We start from the raw sequence: 19,045 nt of genomic DNA on the forward strand, positions 1-19,045 counted from the left end.
CAAGTGGTTTGTCAGAGACCAGACAGCCCAGCTGAAAGAGCCCCAGAACAGCAGAGACCCCAGCCAAGGTGCCTGAGAGAGAGAGGCAGAGAAACTAGGCAGGAGAGCCCCAGACAGGAGACAGGCTGGGGTATGAATTTAGGCAGGCACGCTGAGAGAGGCTTGGATAGAGACGTAGAGAAAGGATTGGATTTGGAGGTATAAAGACAAAGGCTTGGATAGGGAGGTAGAGAGAGAGAGGCTTGGATAGGGAGGTAGAAAGAGAGAGGCTTGATAGGGAGGTAGAAAGAGAGAGGCTTGGATAGGGAGGTAGAAAGAGAGAGGCTTGGATAGGGAGGTAGAAAGAGAGAGGCTTGGATAGGGAGGTAGAAATAGAGAGGCTTGGATAGGGAGGTAGAAAGAGAGGCTTGGATAGGGAGGTAGAAAGAGAGGCTTGGATAGGGAGGTAGAAAGAGAGGCTTGGATAGGGAGGTAGAAAGAGAGAGGCTTGGATAGGGAGGTAGAGAGAGAGAGGCTTGGATAGGGAGGTAGAAAGAGAGGCTTGGATAGGGAGGTAGAAATAGAGAGGCTTGGATAGGGAGGTAGAGAGAGAGAGGCTTGGATAGGGAGGTAGAAATAGAGAGGCTTGGATAGGGAGGTAGAAAGAGAGGCTTGGATAGGGAGGTAGAAAGAGAGGCTTGGATAGGGAGGTAGAAAGAGAGGCTTGGATAGGGAGGTAGAAATAGAGAGGCTTGGATAGGGAGGTAGAGAGAGAGAGGCTTGGATAGGGAGGTAGAAAGAGAGGCTTGGATAGGGAGGTAGAAATAGAGAGGCTTGGATAGGGAGGTAGAGAGAGAGGCTTGGATAGGGAGGTAGAAAGAGAGGCTTGGATAGGGAGGTAGAAATAGAGAGGCTTGGATAGGGAGGTAGAGAGAGAGAGGCTTGGATAGGGAGGTAGAAAGAGAGGCTTGGATAGGGAGGTAGAAATAGAGAGGCTTGGTTAGGGAGGTAGAGAGAGAGAGGCTTGGATAGGGAGGTAGAAAGAGAGGCTTGGATAGGGAGGTAGAAATAGAGAGGCTTGGATAGGGAGGTAGAAATAGAGAGGCTTGGATAGGGAGGTAGAAAGAGAGGCTTGGATAGGGAGGTAGAAATAGAGAGGCTTGGATAGGGAGGTAGAAAGAGAGGCTTGGATAGGGAGGTAGAAATAGAGAGGCTTGGATAGGGAGGTAGAGAGAGAGAGGCTTGGATAGGGAGGTAGAAAGAGAGGCTTGGATAGGGAGGTAGAAATAGAGAGGCTTGGATAGGGAGGTATTTGTATTTGTATTTATTATGGATCCCCATTAGCCTCGGCAGCAGCTACTCTTCCTGGGGTCCAGCAAAATGAAGGCAGTTAATACAACTTTAAAAACATTACAATACATTCAGACTGTGTGCCCTCAGGCCCCTACTCCACCACTACCACAGATATATAGTACAAAATCCATGTGTACGTGTGTGTATAGTGTGTATGCTATCGTGTGTGTGTGCGTGTGTGTGTGTGTGTGTGCATGTGCCTATGTTTATGCTGCTTCACAGTCCCCGCTGTTCCACAAGCTGTTTTTCTTATCTGTTTTTTATTTATTTTACTGCTTTCATGAGTTACTTGATGTGGAATAGAGTTCCATGTAGTCATGGCTCTATTTAGTACCCTGCGCCTTCCCTAGTCTGTTCTGGACTTGGGGACTGTGAAGAGACCTGTTGTGGCATGTCTTGTGGGGTATGCATGAGTGTCCGATCTGTGCGCCAGTAGTTCAAACAGACAGCTCGGTGCATTCAACATGTCAATACATCTCATAAAGACGAGCAGAGAAGAAGTCAATCTCTCCTCCACTTTGAGCCGGGAGAGATTGACATGCATATTATTAATATTAGCTCTCTGTGTACATCCAAGGGCCAAGTAATGGACTCTGGGTGAGAGATGGCCGACTGACAGGTTGATTTCTCCGGAGGGAGATACTGCCCTAGTGCTGAATTATACACACACTCTCTCTCTCACACATTGACACACACAGACATGTACACACACTCACACTTGTATGTTCGCAATCCCATACACACTCATACACCACATCCGGTGCATTCAGAAAGTATTCAGACCCCTTGACTTTTTCCACATTTTGTTACGCTACAGCCTATCCTCATTCATCTACACACAATACCCCATATTGGCGAAGCAAAAACAGGTTTTTAGAAATGTTTGCAAATGTATAAAACCTTTTTTTTTAAATACCTTATTTATGTAAGAATTCACATGCATCCTGTTTCCATTGATTATTATCCTTGAGATGTTTCTACAACATTGAAATCCACCTGTGGTATATTAAATCGATTGGATATGATTTGGAAAGGCACACAACTGTCTCTATAAGGTCCCACAGTTGACAGTGCATGTCAGAGAAAAACCCAAGCCACGAAGTCAAACAAATTGTCTGAAGAGCCCCAAGACAGGATTGTGTCAAGGCACAGATCTGGGGAGGGGTATCAAAACATTTCTGCAGCATTGACGGGAGAACACAGTGGACTCCATCATTCTTAAATGGAAGAAGTTTGGAACCACCAAGACTCTTCCTAGAGCTGGTCAGGGAGGTGATCAAGAACCTTATGGTCACTCTGACAGAGCTCCAGAGTTCCTCTGTGGAGATGGGAGAACTTTGCAGAAGGACAACTATCTCTGCAGAACTCCACCAACCCAGCTTTTATGGTAGAGTGGCCAGAGGGAAGCCACTCCTCAATAAAAGGCAGCTCGCATGGAGTTTGCCCAAAAGGCACATAAATGACTCTCAGACAATGAGAAACAAGATTCTCTGGTTTGATGAAACCAACATTGAACTCTTTGGCCTGAATGCCAAGCGTCACGTCTAGAGGAAACCTGTCACCATCCCTACGGTGAAGTATGGTGGTGGCTGTGTCATGCTGTAGGGATGTTCTTCAGCGGCAGGAACTGAGAGACAATTCAGGATTGAGGGAAAGAGGAATAGAGCAAAGTACAGACAGATCCTTGGTGAAAACCTGCTCCAAAGCACTCAGGACCTCAGACTGTTCACCTTCCAACAAGACAACGACCCTAAGCACACAACCAAGACAATGCAGGAGTGGCTTCGGGGCAAGTCTCTGAATGTCCTTGAGTGGCCCAGCCAGAGCCCGGACTTGAACCCAATCAAACATCTATGAAGAGACCTGAAAATAGCTGTGCAGCAACACTCCCCATCCAACCTGACAGAGTTTCAGAGGATCTGCAGAGAAAATGGGAGAAATTCCCAAGATACAGTTGTGCCAAGCTTGTAGTGTCATACCCAAAAAGACTGTAATCGCTGCCAAAGGTGCTTCAACAAAGTACTGAGTAAATGTTCTGAGTACTTATGTCAATTAATAATTCAGTTTTTCTTTTTTCTTTTATAAAATGCAAAAATGTCAAAATACCAGTTTTTGCTTTGTCATTACTGCTGTTGTGTGTGGTTTGATGAGGGGTAAAAACAATTTAATCCATCTTAGAATAAGGCTTTAACGTAAGAAAATGTGGATAAAGTCAACGGGTCTGAATACTTTCTGAATGCACTGTATACACACACATAACACACACACGGATGTGTGCACACATACATAGTCTAAGGCTGCTTCAATGGCATTCTCAGAGAGAGGGAAGAGCTGCCAATCATAATCAAGACCCAGAGGCAGGTCACATTCTCTCTCTCTGTACACACACACACACACACACACACACACACACACACACACACACACACACACACACACACACACACACAACTGCCCTGATAGCTGAACACAGCTGAATCAGTAGATGGGGAATGGAAGGTGTGGAGGGATACCAGAAGGCCAGCTCCTTGTAGTGAATACTGATGGAACCCAGTGCTCAGTGTCTCTGAGTCTCAGTGCTATCAACGCTTGTCAGCTCAAAAACAGCACATCTAACAACCAACAAGTAATTGGAGACTTCTTTGATTCCCAGGCGAGGAGGCTCTCACTTTCACTCACTTTCACCAATCTTCCAGCCATGAAAGACGATTACACTAGCTACATTTTCAATGTTGTCAGCGCTCTTGGAAGATATATTTGTTTTGACGAATGGTAAGTGAACTTTTGAAGAGTTTATAGTTTCCAAAAACAAAGGACTATTACAAACACAAGGCAATACAGACGTTCGTAAAGTTTAGCCAAGTAGATATTAAATATGTATGTTGGATGAAGGTAAACAAATGAAGGATAAAACAGTGGATCTTATTTTCCCACATCAAAGGAAGAAAGATGTGAGCTCATGAATATGAAATCACGTTGGTCCGTATCGGCATGGCGATGAGAAAGTGACCTAATGACCTCGGAAAGCATGCCTCTTTTGATCTCTGTTGAAGAAAAAGACGGAGAGAATGAGGAAATGAAAGACTGAGTGGGATGAGTAACATAGAGAAGTAATGAGTTGATAAATAAACAGTATACCACACACATTCAATAAATACTATACAGTATACTGTGCGGTATACCGTACTGTATACTGTACTGTATACTGTGCTGTCTATTGTGCTGTATACTGATGTATACTATACCGTCTACTGTACTGTATACTGTTAAAATAAGTGTTCATTCAGTATTGTTGTAATTGTCATTGTTAAAAATACATTTTTTTTTAAATCGTCCGCTTGATCGGTATCGGCTTTTTTGGTCCTCCAATAATCGGTATCGGCGTTGAAAAATCATACTGTCTACCTCTACTGTCTACTGTGCTGTCTACTGGGCTGTATACTTGGTTTTACACTGTACTGTATACTGTGCTGTCTACTGTGCTGTATACTGGGCTGTATACTTGGTTTTACACTGTACTGTATACTGTGCTGTATACTGTACTGTCTACGGTGATGTATACTATACTGTCTACTGTACTGTATACTGTGCTGTATACTGTACTGTCTACGGTGATGTATACTGTGATGTATACTATACTGTCTACTGTGCTGTATACTTGGTTGTATACTGTACTGTACACTGTGTTGTATACTGTACTGTACACTGTGTTGTATACTGTGCTGTCTACTGTGTTGTATACTGTACTGTCGATTGTGTTGTCTACTGTGTTGTCTACTATGCTGTCTACTGTACTGTACACTACTGTACACTGTACTGTCTACTGTGATGTCTACTGTGCTGTATACTGTGATGTCTACTGTGCTGTATACTGTGCTGTATACTGTGCTGTCTACTGTGCTGTCTACTGTACTGTCTACTGTGTTGTGTACTATGCTGTCTACTGTACTGTACAGTCTACTGTGATGTATACTGTGCTGTATACTGTGTTGTATACTATGCTGTCTACTGTACTGTACACTACTGTACACTGTACTGTCTACTGTGATGTCTACTGTGCTGTATACTGTGCTGTCTACTGTGCTGTCTACTGTGCTGTATACTGTGCTGTCTACTGTGCTGTCTACTGTGCTGTATACTGTGCTGTCTACTGTGCTGTATACTGTGTTGTATACTGTGCTGTCTACTGTGCTGTCTACTGTGCTGTCTACTGTACTGTACACTGTGTTGTATACTGTGCTGTCTACTGTGCTGTCTACTGTGTTGTATACTGTACTGTTGACTGTGTTGTCTACTGTGTTGTATACTGTGCTGTATACTGTGCTGTATACTGTGCTGTACACTGTGCTGTCTACTGTGCTGTATACTGTACTCTATACTGTGCAGTCTACTGTGCTGTATACTGTACTCTATACTGTACTGTCTACTGTACTCTATACTGTACTGTCTACTGTGCTGTATACTGTACTGTCTACTGTGCTGTATACTGTACTGTCTACTGTGCTGTACACTGTGCTGTATACTGGGCTGTCTACTGTACTGTCTACTGTGCTGTATACTGTACTGTCTACTGTGCTGTACACTGTGCTGTATACTGTGCTGTCTACTGTGCTGTATACTGTGTTGTATACTGTGCTGTCTACTGTGCTGTCTACTGTGCTGTCTACTGTACTGTATACTGTGTTGTATACTGTGCTGTCTACTGTGCTGTCTACTGTGTTGTATACTGTACTGATGACTGTGTTGTCTACTGTGTTGTATACTGTGCTGTATACTGTGCTGTATACTGTGCTGTACACTATGCTGTCTACTGTGCTGTATACTGTACTCTATACTGTGCAGAGTACTGTGCTGTATACTGTACTCTATACTGTACTGTCTACTGTACTCTATACTGTACTGTCTACTGTGCTGTATACTGTACTGTCTACTGTGCTGTATACTGTACTGTCTACTGTGCTGTACACTGTGCTGTATACTGGGCTGTCTACTGTACTGTCTACTGTGCTGTATACTGTACTGTCTACTGTGCTGTACACTGTGCTGTATACTGGGCTGTCTACTGTACTGTCTACTGTGCTGTATACTGTGCTGTATACTGTGTTGTCGACTGTGCTGTCTACTGTGCTGTCTACTGTGCTGTCTACTGTGCTGTCTACTGTACTGTATACTGTGTTGTATACTGTGTTGTATACTGTGCTGTCTACTGTGCTGTCTACTGTGCTGTCTACTGTGTTGTATACTGTGCTGTCTACTGTGCTGTCTACTGTGTTGTATACTGTACTGTTGACTGTGTTGTCTACTGTGTTGTATACTGTGCTGTATACTGTGCTGTATACTGTGCTGTACACTGTGCTGTCTACTGTGCTGTATACTGTACTCTATACTGTGCAGTCTACTGTGCTGTATACTGTACTCTATACTGTACTGTCTACTGTACTCTATACTGTACTGTCTACTGTGCTGTATACTGTACTGTCTACTGTGCTGTATACTGTACTGTCTACTGTGCTGTACACTGTGCTGTATACTGGGCTGTCTACTGTACTGTCTACTGTGCTGTATACTGTACTGTCTACTGTGCTGTACACTGTGCTGTATACTGTGCTGTCTACTGTGCTGTATACTGTGTTGTATACTGTGCTGTCTACTGTGCTGTCTACTGTACTGTATACTGTGTTGTATACTGTGCTGTCTACTGTGCTGTCTACTGTGTTGTATACTGTACTGTTGACTGTGTTGTCTACTGTGTTGTATACTGTGCTGTATACTGTGCTGTCTACTGTGCTGTACACTGTGCTGTCTACTGTGCTGTGTACTGTACTCTATACTGTGCAGTCTACTGTGCTGTATACTGTACTCTATACTGTACTGTCTACTGTACTCTATACTGTACTGTCTACTGTGCTGTATACTGTACTGTCTACTGTGCTGTATACTGTACTGTCTACTGTGCTGTACACTGTGCTGTCTACTGTGTTGTATACTGTACTGTCTACTGTGCTGTACACTGTGCTGTATACTGGGCTGTCTACTGTACTGTCTACTGTGCTGTATACTGTACTGTCTACTGTGCTGTACACTGTGCTGTATACTGTACTGTCTACTGTGCTGTATACTGTACTGTCTACTGTGCTGTATACTGTGCTGTCTACTGTGCTGTATACTGTACTCTATACTGTACTGTCTACTGTACTGTCTACTGTGCTGTATACTGTGATGTATACTATAACGTCTAATGTACTGTCTACTATACTGTACTGTATACTGTGTTGTATACTGTACTCTATACTGTACTGGCTACTGTGCTGTCTACTGTGCTGTCTACTGTAATCTATATTGTGTTGTACACTACTATATACTGTGCTGTATACTGTGCTGCATACTGTGTTGTATACTGTGCTGTATACTGTGTTGTATACTGTACTCTATACTGTACTGTCTACTGTGCTGTCTACTGTGCTGTCTACTGTAATCTATATTGTGTTGTACACTACTATATACTGTGCTGTATACTGTGCTGTATACTGTGTTGTATACTGTACTTTCTACTGTGCTGTATACTGTACTGTCTACTGTACTGTAAACATTGATGTATACAGTGATGTATACTATACCGTCTAATGTACTGTCTACTGTACTGTCTACTATACTGTGCTGTACACTGTACTCTATACTGTACTGTATACTGTGCTGTATACTGTACTGTAAACTGTGTTGTATACTGTGCTGTCTACAGTGCTGTCTACTGTGCTGTACACTGTGCTGTATACTGTACTCTATACTGTGCTGTCTACTATACTCTATACTGTACTGTATACTGTGCTGTCTACTATACTCTATACTGTACTGTCTACTGTACTGTCTACTATACTGTATACTGTGCTGTCTACTGTGCTTTATACTGTACTGTCTACTGTACTGTCTACTGTACTGTCTACTGTACTGTCTACTATACTCCATACTGTACTGTATACTGTGCTGTCTACTATACTCTATACTGTAATGTATGCTGTACTGTCTACTATACTCTATACTGTGCTGTATACTGTGTTGTATACTGTGCTGTCTACAGTGCTGTCTACTGTGCTGTACACTGTGCTGTATACTGTACTCTATACTGTGCTGTCTACTATACTCTATACTGTACTGTATACTATGCTGTCTACTATACTGTATACTGTGCTGTCTACTGTGCTTTATACTGTACTGTCTACTGTACTGTCTACTATACTCTATACTGTACTGTATACTGTGCTGTCTACTATACGCTATACTGTAATGTATGCTGTACTGTCTACTATACTCTATACTGTACTGTATACTGTACTGTCTACTATACTCTATACTGTTCTGTATACTGTGCTGTATACTGTGCTGTCTACTGTGCTGTCTAATGTGCTGTCTACTGTGTTGTATACTGTACTGTCGACTGTGTTGTCTACTGTGTTGTGTACTATGCTGTCTACTGTACTGTACACTGTACTGTCTACTGTGATGTATACTGTGCTGTATACTGTGCTGTCTACTGTGCTGTCTACTGTGCTGTCTACTGTGCTGTCTACTGTACTGTCTACTGTGCTGTATACTGTGTTGTCTACTGTACTGTCGACTGTGTTGTCTACTGTGTTGTATACTGTGCTGTCTACTATACTCTATACTGTACTGTCTACTGTACTGTCTACTATACTGTATACTGTGCTGTCTACTGTGCTTTATACTGTACTGTCTACTGTACTGTCTACTGTACTGTCTACTGTACTGTCTACTATACTCCATACTGTACTGTATACTGTGCTGTCTACTATACTCTATACTGTAATGTATGCTGTACTGTCTACTATACTCTATACTGTGCTGTATACTGTGTTGTATACTGTGCTGTCTACAGTGCTGTCTACTGTGCTGTACACTGTGCTGTATACTGTACTCTATACTGTGCTGTCTACTATACTCTATACTGTACTGTATACTATGCTGTCTACTATACTGTATACTGTGCTGTCTACTGTGCTTTATACTGTACTGTCTACTGTACTGTCTACTATACTCTATACTGTACTGTATACTGTGCTGTCTACTATACGCTATACTGTAATGTATGCTGTACTGTCTACTATACTCTATACTGTACTGTATACTGTACTGTCTACTATACTCTATACTGTTCTGTATACTGTGCTGTATACTGTGCTGTCTACTGTGCTGTCTAATGTGCTGTCTACTGTGTTGTATACTGTACTGTCGACTGTGTTGTCTACTGTGTTGTGTACTATGCTGTCTACTGTACTGTACACTGTACTGTCTACTGTGATGTATACTGTGCTGTATACTGTGCTGTCTACTGTGCTGTCTACTGTGCTGTCTACTGTGCTGTCTACTGTACTGTCTACTGTGCTGTATACTGTGTTGTCTACTGTACTGTCGACTGTGTTGTCTACTGTGTTGTATACTGTGCTGTCTACTATACTCTATACTGTACTGTCTACTGTACTGTCTACTATACTGTATACTGTGCTGTCTACTGTGCTTTATACTGTACTGTCTACTGTACTGTCTACTGTACTGTCTACTGTACTGTCTACTATACTCCATACTGTACTGTATACTGTGCTGTCTACTATACTCTATACTGTAATGTATGCTGTACTGTCTACTATACTCTATACTGTGCTGTATACTGTGTTGTATACTGTGCTGTCTACAGTGCTGTCTACTGTGCTGTACACTGTGCTGTATACTGTACTCTATACTGTGCTGTCTACTATACTCTATACTGTACTGTATACTATGCTGTCTACTATACTGTATACTGTGCTGTCTACTGTGCTTTATACTGTACTGTCTACTGTACTGTCTACTATACTCTATACTGTACTGTATACTGTGCTGTCTACTATACGCTATACTGTAATGTATGCTGTACTGTCTACTATACTCTATACTGTACTGTATACTGTACTGTCTACTATACTCTATACTGTTCTGTATACTGTGCTGTATACTGTGCTGTCTACTGTGCTGTCTAATGTGCTGTCTACTGTGTTGTATACTGTACTGTCGACTGTGTTGTCTACTGTGTTGTGTACTATGCTGTCTACTGTACTGTACACTGTACTGTCTACTGTGATGTATACTGTGCTGTATACTGTGCTGTCTACTGTGCTGTCTACTGTGCTGTATACTGTGTTGTAAATTGTGCTGTCTACTGTGCTGTCTACTGTACTGTCTACTGTGCTGTATACTGTGTTGTCTACTGTACTGTCGACTGTGTTGTCTACTGTGTTGTATACTGTGCTGTATACTGTGCTGTACACTGTGCTGTCTACTGTGCTGTATACTGTACTCTATACTGTGCAGTCTACTGTGCTGTATACTGTACTCTATACTGTACTGTCTACTGTACTCTATACTGTACTGTCTACTGTGCTGTATACTGTACTGTCTACTGTGCTGTCTACTGTGCTTTATACTGTACTGTCTACTGTACTGTCTACTGTACTGTCTACTATACTCTATACTGTACTGTATACTGTGCTGTCTACTATACTCTATACTGTAATGTATGCTGTACTGTCTACTATACTCTATACTGTGCTGTCTACTGTACTGTATACTGTGTTGTATACTGTACTCTATACTGTACTGTCTACTGTGCTGTCTACTGTGCTGTCTACTGTAATCTATATTGTGTTGTACACTACTATATACTGTACTCTATACTGTGCAGTCTACTGTGCTGTATACTGTACTCTATACTGTACTGTCTACTATACTCTATACTGTACTGTATACTGTGCTGTCTACTATACTCTATACTGTAATGTATGCTGTACTGTCTACTATACTCTATACTGTGCTGTATACTGTGTTGTATACTGTGCTGTCTACAGTGCTGTCTACTGTGCTGTACACTGTGCTGTATACTGTACTCTATACTGTGCTGTCTACTATACTCTATACTGGACTGTATACTGTGCTGTCTACTATACTGTATACTGTGCTGTCTACTGTACTGTCTACTGTGCTGTATACTGTACTGTCTACTGTGCTGTACACTGTGCTGTCTACTGTGCTGTATACTGTACTGTCTACTGTGCTGTACACTGTGCTGTATACTGGGCTGTCTACTGTACTGTCTACTGTGCTGTATACTGTACTGTCTACTGTGCTGTACACTGTGCTGTATACTGTACTGTCTACTGTGCTGTATACTGTACTGTCTACTGTGCTGTATACTGTGCTGTCTACTGTGCTGTATACTGTACTCTATACTGTACTGTCTACTGTACTGTCTACTGTGCTGTATACTGTGATGTATACTATAACGTCTAATTTATTTATTTATTTTATTTTATTTTACCTTTATTTAACCAGGTAGGCAAGTTGAGAACAAGTTCTCATTTACAATTGCGACCTGGCCAAGATAAAGCAAAGCAGTTCGACAGATAAAACGACACAGAGTTACACATGGAGTAAAAACAAACATACAGTCAATAATGCAGTATAAACAAGTCTATATACAATGTGAGCAAATGAGGTGAGAAGGGAGGTAAAGGCAAAAAAGGCCATGATGGCAAAGTAAATACAATATAGCAAGTAAAATACTGGAATGGTAGTTTTGCAATGGAAGAATGTGCAAAGTAGAAATAAAAAAATAATGGGGTGCAAAGGAGCAAAATAAATAAATAAATAAAAATTAAATACAGTTGGGAAAGAGGTAGTTGTTTGGGCTAAATTATAGGTGGGCTATGTACAGGTGCAGTAATCTGTGAGCTGCTCTGACAGTTGGTGCTTAAAGCTAGTGAGGGAGATAAGTGTTTCCAGTTTCAGAGATTTTTGTAGTTCGTTCCAGTCATTGGCAGCAGAGAACTGGAAGGAGAGGCGGCCAAAGAAAGAATTGGTCTTGGGGGTGACTAGAGAGATATACCTGCTGGAGCGTGTGCTACAGGTGGGAGATGCTATGGTGACCAGCGAGCTGAGATAAGGGGGGACTTTACCTAGCAGGGTCTTGTAGATGACATGGAGCCAGTGGGTTTGGCGACGAGTATGAAGCGAGGGCCAGCCAACGAGAGCGTACAGGTCGCAATGGTGGGTAGTATATGGGGCTTTGGTGATAAAACGGATTGCACTGTGATAGACTGCATCCAATTTGTTGAGTAGGGTATTGGAGGCTATTTTGTAAATGACATCGCCAAAGTCGAGGATTGGTAGGATGGTCAGTTTTACAAGGGTATGTTTGGCAGCATGAGTGAAGGATGCTTTGTTGCGAAATAGGAAGCCAATTCTAGATTTAACTTTGGATTGGAGATGTTTGATATGGGTCTGGAAGGAGAGTTTACAGTCTAACCAGACACCTAAGTATTTGTAGTTGTCCACGTATTCTAAGTCAGAGCCGTCCAGAGTAGTGATGTTGGACAGGCGGGTAGGTGCAGGTAGCGATCGGTTGAAGAGCATGCATTTAGTTTTACTTGTATTTAAGAGCAATTGGAGGCCACGGAAGGAGAGTTGTATGGCATTGAAGCTTGCCTGGAGGCTTGTTAACACAGTGTCCAAAGAAGGGCCGGAAGTATACAGAATGGTGTCGTCTGCGTAGAGGTGGATCAGGGACTCACCAGCAGCAAGAGCGACCTCATTGATGTATACAGAGAAGAGAGTCGGTCCAAGAATTGAACCCTGTGGCACCCCCATAGAGACTGCCAGAGGTCCGGACAGCAGACCCTCCGACTTGACACACTGAACTCTATCAGAGAAGTAGTTGGTGAACCAGGCGAGGCAATCATTTGAGAAACCAAGGCTGTCGAGTCTGCCGATGAGGATATGGTGATTGACAGAGTCGAAAGCCTTGGCCAGATCAATGAATACGGCTGCACAGTAATGTTTCTTATCGATGGCGGTTAAGATATCGTTTAGGACCTTGAGCGTGGCTGAGGTGCACCCATGACCAGCTCTGAAACCAGATTGCATAGCAGAGAAGGTATGGTGAGATTCGAAATGGTCGGTAATCTGTTTGTTGACTTGGCTTTCGAAGACCTTAGAAAGGCACGGTAGGATAGATATAGGTCTGTAGCAGTTTGGGTCAAGAGTGTCCCCCCCTTTGAAGAGGGGGATGACCGCAGCTGCTTTCCAATCTTTGGGAATCTCAGACGACACGAAAGAGAGGTTGAACAGGCTAGTAATAGGGGTGGCAACAATTTCGGCAGATAATTTTAGAAAGAAAGGGTCCAGATTGTCTAGCCCGGCTGATTTGTAGGGGTCCAGATTTTGCAGCTCTTTCAGAACATCAGCTGAATGGATTTGGGAGAAGGAGAAATGGGGAAGGCTTGGGCGAGTTGCTGTTGGGGGTGCAGTGCTGTTGTCCGGGGTAGGAGTAGCCAGGTGGAAAGCATGGCCAGCCGTAGAAAAATGCTTATTGAAATTCTCAATTATGGTGGATTTATCAGTGGTGACAGTGTTTCCTATCTTCAGTGCAGTGGGCAGCTGGGAGGAGGTGTTCTTATTCTCCATGGACTTTACAGTGTCCCAGAACTTTTTTGAGTTAGTGTTGCAGGAAGCAAATTTCTGCTTGAAAAAGCTAGCCTTGGCTTTTCTAACTGCCTGTGTATAATGATTTCTAGCTTCCCTGAACAGCTGCATATCACGGGGGCTGTTCGATGCTAATGCAGAACGCCATAGGATGTTTTTGTGTTGGTTAAGGGCAGTCAGGTCTGGGGAGAACCAAGGGCTATATCTGTTCCTGGTTCTAAATTTCTTGAATGGGGCATGTTTATTTAAGATGGTTAGGAAGGCATTTTTAAAAAATATCCAGGCATCCTCTACTGACGGGATGAGATCAATATCCTTCCAGGATACCCCGGCCAGGTCGATTAGAAAGGCCTGCTCGCAGAAGTGTTTCAGGGAGCGTTTTACAGTGATGAGTGGAGGTCGTTTGACCGCTGACCCATTACGGATGCAGGCAATGAGACAGTGATCGCTGAGATCTTGGTTGAAGACAGCAGAGGTGTATTTAGAGGGGAAGTTGGTTAGGATGATATCTATGAGGGTGCCCGTGTTTAAGGTTTTGGGGAGGTACCTGGTAGGTTCATTGATTATTTGTGTGAGATTGAGGGCATCAAGTTTAGATTGTAGGATGGCTGGGGTGTTAAGCATGTTCCAGTTTAGGTCGCCTAGCAGCACGAACTCTGAAGATAGATGGGGGGCAATCAGTTCACATATGGTGTCCAGAGCACAGCTGGGGGCAGAGGGTGGTCTATAGCAGGCGGCAACGGTGAGAGACTTGTTTTTAGAGAGGTGGATTTTTAAAAGTAGAAGTTCAAATTGTTTGGGTACAGACCTGGATAGTAGGACAGAACTCTGCAGGCTATCTTTGCAGTAGATTGCAACACCGCCCCCTTTGGCAGTTCTATCTTGTCTGAAAATGTTGTAGTTTGGAATTAAAACTTCAGAATTTTTGGTGGTCTTCCTAAGCCAGGATTCAGACACAGCTAGAACATCCGGGTTGGCAGAGTGTGCTAAAGCAGTGAATAGAACAAACTTAGGGAGGAGGCTTCTAATGTTAACATGCATGAAACCAAGGCTATTACGGTTACAGAAGTCGTCAAAAGAGAGCGTCTGGGGAATAGGAGTGGAGCTAGGCACTGCAGGGCCTGGATTCACCTCTACATCGCCAGAGGAACATAGGAGGAGTAGAATAAGGGTACGGCTAAAAGCTATGAGAATTGGTCGTCTAGAACGTCTGGAACATAGAGTAAAAGGAGGTTTCTGGGGGCGATAAAATAGCATCAAGGTATAATGTACAGACAAATGTATGGTAGGATGTGAATACAGTGGAGGTAAACCTAGGTATTGAGTGATGAAGAGAGAGATATTGTCTCTAGAAACATCGTTGAAACCAGGAGATGTCATTGCATGTGTGGGTGGTGGAACTAATAGGTTGGATAAGGTATAGTGAGCAGGACTAGAGGCTCTACAGTGAAATAAGCCAATAAACACTAACCAGAACAGAAATGGACAAGACATATTGACATTAAGGATAGGCATGCTTAGTCGAGTGATCAAAAGGGTCCGGTGAGTGGAGAGGTTGGTTGGTGATTTAGACAGCTAGCCAGGGCATCGGTAGCAAGCTAGCATAGGATGGAGGTCTGTTAGCCACCCCTTACGTTCCGTCAGTAGATTAGTGGGGTTCCGTGTGGTAGAGGGGATTAATCCAAATCACACAACAACAACAAAAATAAAAACAATAGATATAGTTATAGAGGCCCAAGAAGAAAAGATAATAATAATAATTTAAAAAATAATTTAAAAAAAAAATAATAATAAAAAAAATTGTCCGATTGTCTATTCAGATAGCAGCCGGTAAGACAGCTAACGGTTAGCAGGCCGCAGATGGGCGTTCAGGTAACGTCGCGACGGAGGAGCCGGCCGAATAACTCCTTCGGGTAGATAACGTCGGCAGTCCAGTTGTGAAGGCCCGGTGGGGCTCCGCGAAGGCAGTAAAACGGGTCCGGATAGGTGACTGCAGCCCAGGTGTGATTGATGGAACTCAGGAGTGATTGACGGAGCTTGCTAGCTCCGGAATAATTGATGTTTGCTCCGGAATCGACGAAGGCCGATGGTCACACGGATAGCAGCTAGCTAGCTGTGAGATCCGGGTATGAATGTCCAGGGACATGGAGAGAAAAATTGGTCCGGTATGTTCCGTTCCGAGCCGCGCTGCGCCGTACAGAACTGGCGATAGATTTTCGAGCTAAAGGATAGCTGATGACCACAAACCGTGGTTAGCTGAATATTAACGATTTGCCAGTAAAGGAGCTAACTAGCTTCTGAACTAGCTTCTGGATTAGCTTCTGGCTAGTTTCAGGCTAGCTTCTTGGAGTTTCTGGCTAGCTTCTTGGAGGATTACAGATCTGAGGTAAATAATACTTTTTTATAAATATACATTGGTGAGGCGGGTTGCAGGAGAGTGTTTTGAAGATGAGTTGATGGAAAATAAAAATAAAATGTATGTGAAAAAGTTGTAAATATATATATATACAGGACACGACAAGACGAGGACAAAAGACGTCTGAACTGCTATGCCACCTTGGTAGAACAGAGTGTAATGTACTGTCTACTATACTGTACTGTATACTGTGTTGTATACTGTACTCTATACTGTACTGGCTACTGTGCTGTCTACTGTGCTGTCTACTGTAATCTATATTGTGTTGTACACTACTATATACTGTGCTGTATACTGTGCTGCATACTGTGTTGTATACTGTGCTGTATACTGTGTTGTATACTGTACTCTATACTGTACTGTCTACTGTGCTGTCTACTGTGCTGTCTACTGTAATCTATATTGTGTTGTACACTACTATATACTGTGCTGTATACTGTGCTGTATACTGTGTTGTATACTGTACTTTCTACTGTGCTGTATACTGTACTGTCTACTGTACTGTAAACATTGATGTATACAGTGATGTATACTATACCGTCTAATGTACTGTCTACTGTACTGTCTACTATACTGTGCTGTACACTGTACTCTATACTGTACTGTATACTGTGCTGTATACTGTACTGTAAACTGTGTTGTATACTGTGCTGTCTACAGTGCTGTCTACTGTGCTGTACACTGTGCTGTATACTGTACTCTATACTGTGCTGTCTACTATACTCTATACTGTACTGTATACTGTGCTGTCTACTATACTCTATACTGTACTGTCTACTGTACTGTCTACTATACTGTATACTGTGCTGTCTACTGTGCTTTATACTGTACTGTCTACTGTACTGTCTACTGTACTGTCTACTGTACTGTCTACTATACTCCATACTGTACTGTATACTGTGCTGTCTACTATACTCTATACTGTAATGTATGCTGTACTGTCTACTATACTCTATACTGTGCTGTATACTGTGTTGTATACTGTGCTGTCTACAGTGCTGTCTACTGTGCTGTACACTGTGCTGTATACTGTACTCTATACTGTGCTGTCTACTATACTCTATACTGTACTGTATACTATGCTGTCTACTATACTGTATACTGTGCTGTCTACTGTGCTTTATACTGTACTGTCTACTGTACTGTCTACTATACTCTATACTGTACTGTATACTGTGCTGTCTACTATACGCTATACTGTAATGTATGCTGTACTGTCTACTATACTCTATACTGTACTGTATACTGTACTGTCTACTATACTCTATACTGTTCTGTATACTGTGCTGTATACTGTGCTGTCTACTGTGCTGTCTAATGTGCTGTCTACTGTGTTGTATACTGTACTGTCGACTGTGTTGTCTACTGTGTTGTGTACTATGCTGTCTACTGTACTGTACACTGTACTGTCTACTGTGATGTCTACTGTGCTGTATACTGTGCTGTATACTGTGCTGTCTACTGTGCTGTCTACTGTGCTGTATACTGTGTTGTATATTGTGCTGTCTACTGTGCTGTCTACTGTACTGTCTACTGTGCTGTATACTGTGTTGTCTACTGTACTGTCGACTGTGTTGTCTACTGTGTTGTATACTGTGCTGTATACTGTGCTGTACACTGTGCTGTCTACTGTGCTGTATACTGTACTCTATACTGTGCAGTCTACTGTGCTGTATACTGTACTCTATACTGTACTGTCTACTGTACTCTATACTGTACTGTCTACTGTGCTGTATACTGTACTGTCTACTGTGCTGTCTACTGTGCTTTATACTGTACTGTCTACTGTACTGTCTACTGTACTGTCTACTATACTCTATACTGTACTGTATACTGTGCTGTCTACTATACTCTATACTGTAATGTATGCTGTACTGTCTACTATACTCTATACTGTGCGGTCTACTGTACTGTATACTGTGTTGTATACTGTACTCTATACTGTACTGTCTACTGTGCTGTCTACTGTGCTGTCTACTGTAATCTATATTGTGTTGTACACTACTATATACTGTGCTGTATACTGTGCTGTATACTGTGTTGTATACTGTGCTGTCTACTGTACTGTATACTGTGTTGTATACTGTACTCTATACTGTACTGTCTACTGTGCTGTCTACTGTAATCTATATTGTGTTGTACACTACTATATACTGTGCTGTATACTGTGCTGTATACTGTGTTGTATACTGTACTTTCTACTGTGCTGTATACTATACCGTCTAATGTACTGTCTACTGTACTGTCTACTATACTGTGCTGTACACTGTACTCTATACTGTACTGTATACTGTGCTGTATACTGTACTGTAAACTGTGTTGTATACTGTGCTGTCTACAGTGCTGTCTACTGTGCTGTACACTGTGCTGTATACTGTACTCTATACTGTGCTGTCTACTGTACTGTCTACTATACTGTATACTGTGCTGTCTACTGTGCTTTATACTGTACTGTCTACTGTACTGTCTACTGTACTGTCTACTATACTCTATACTGTACTGTATACTGTGCTGTCTACTATACTCTATACTGTAATGTATGCTGTACTGTCTACTATACTCTATACTGTGCTGTATACTGTGTTGTATACTGTGCTGTCTACAGTGCTGTCTACTGTGCTGTACACTGTGCTGTATACTGTACTCTATACTGTGCTGTCTACTATACTCTATACTGGACTGTATACTGTGCTGTCTACTATACTGTATACTGTGCTGTCTACTGTGCTTTATACTGTACTGTCTACTGTACTGTCTACTGTACTGTCTACT

At 42.4% G+C, this 19,045-nt stretch overlaps 1 protein-coding gene across 2 annotated transcripts in view; it reads right to left on the minus strand.

Annotated features, from left to right (window-relative positions):
* Positions 1-19,045, minus strand: part of LOC109896752 (metabotropic glutamate receptor 8) — a 217,558-nt gene that overhangs the window by 123,604 nt on the left and 74,909 nt on the right. The window lies entirely within an intron of this gene.

The sequence above is a fragment of the Oncorhynchus kisutch genome, linkage group LG9 (assembly GCF_002021735.2).
Source record: "Oncorhynchus kisutch isolate 150728-3 linkage group LG9, Okis_V2, whole genome shotgun sequence".
In the NCBI taxonomy this organism is placed as follows: Eukaryota; Metazoa; Chordata; class Actinopteri; order Salmoniformes; family Salmonidae; genus Oncorhynchus; species Oncorhynchus kisutch.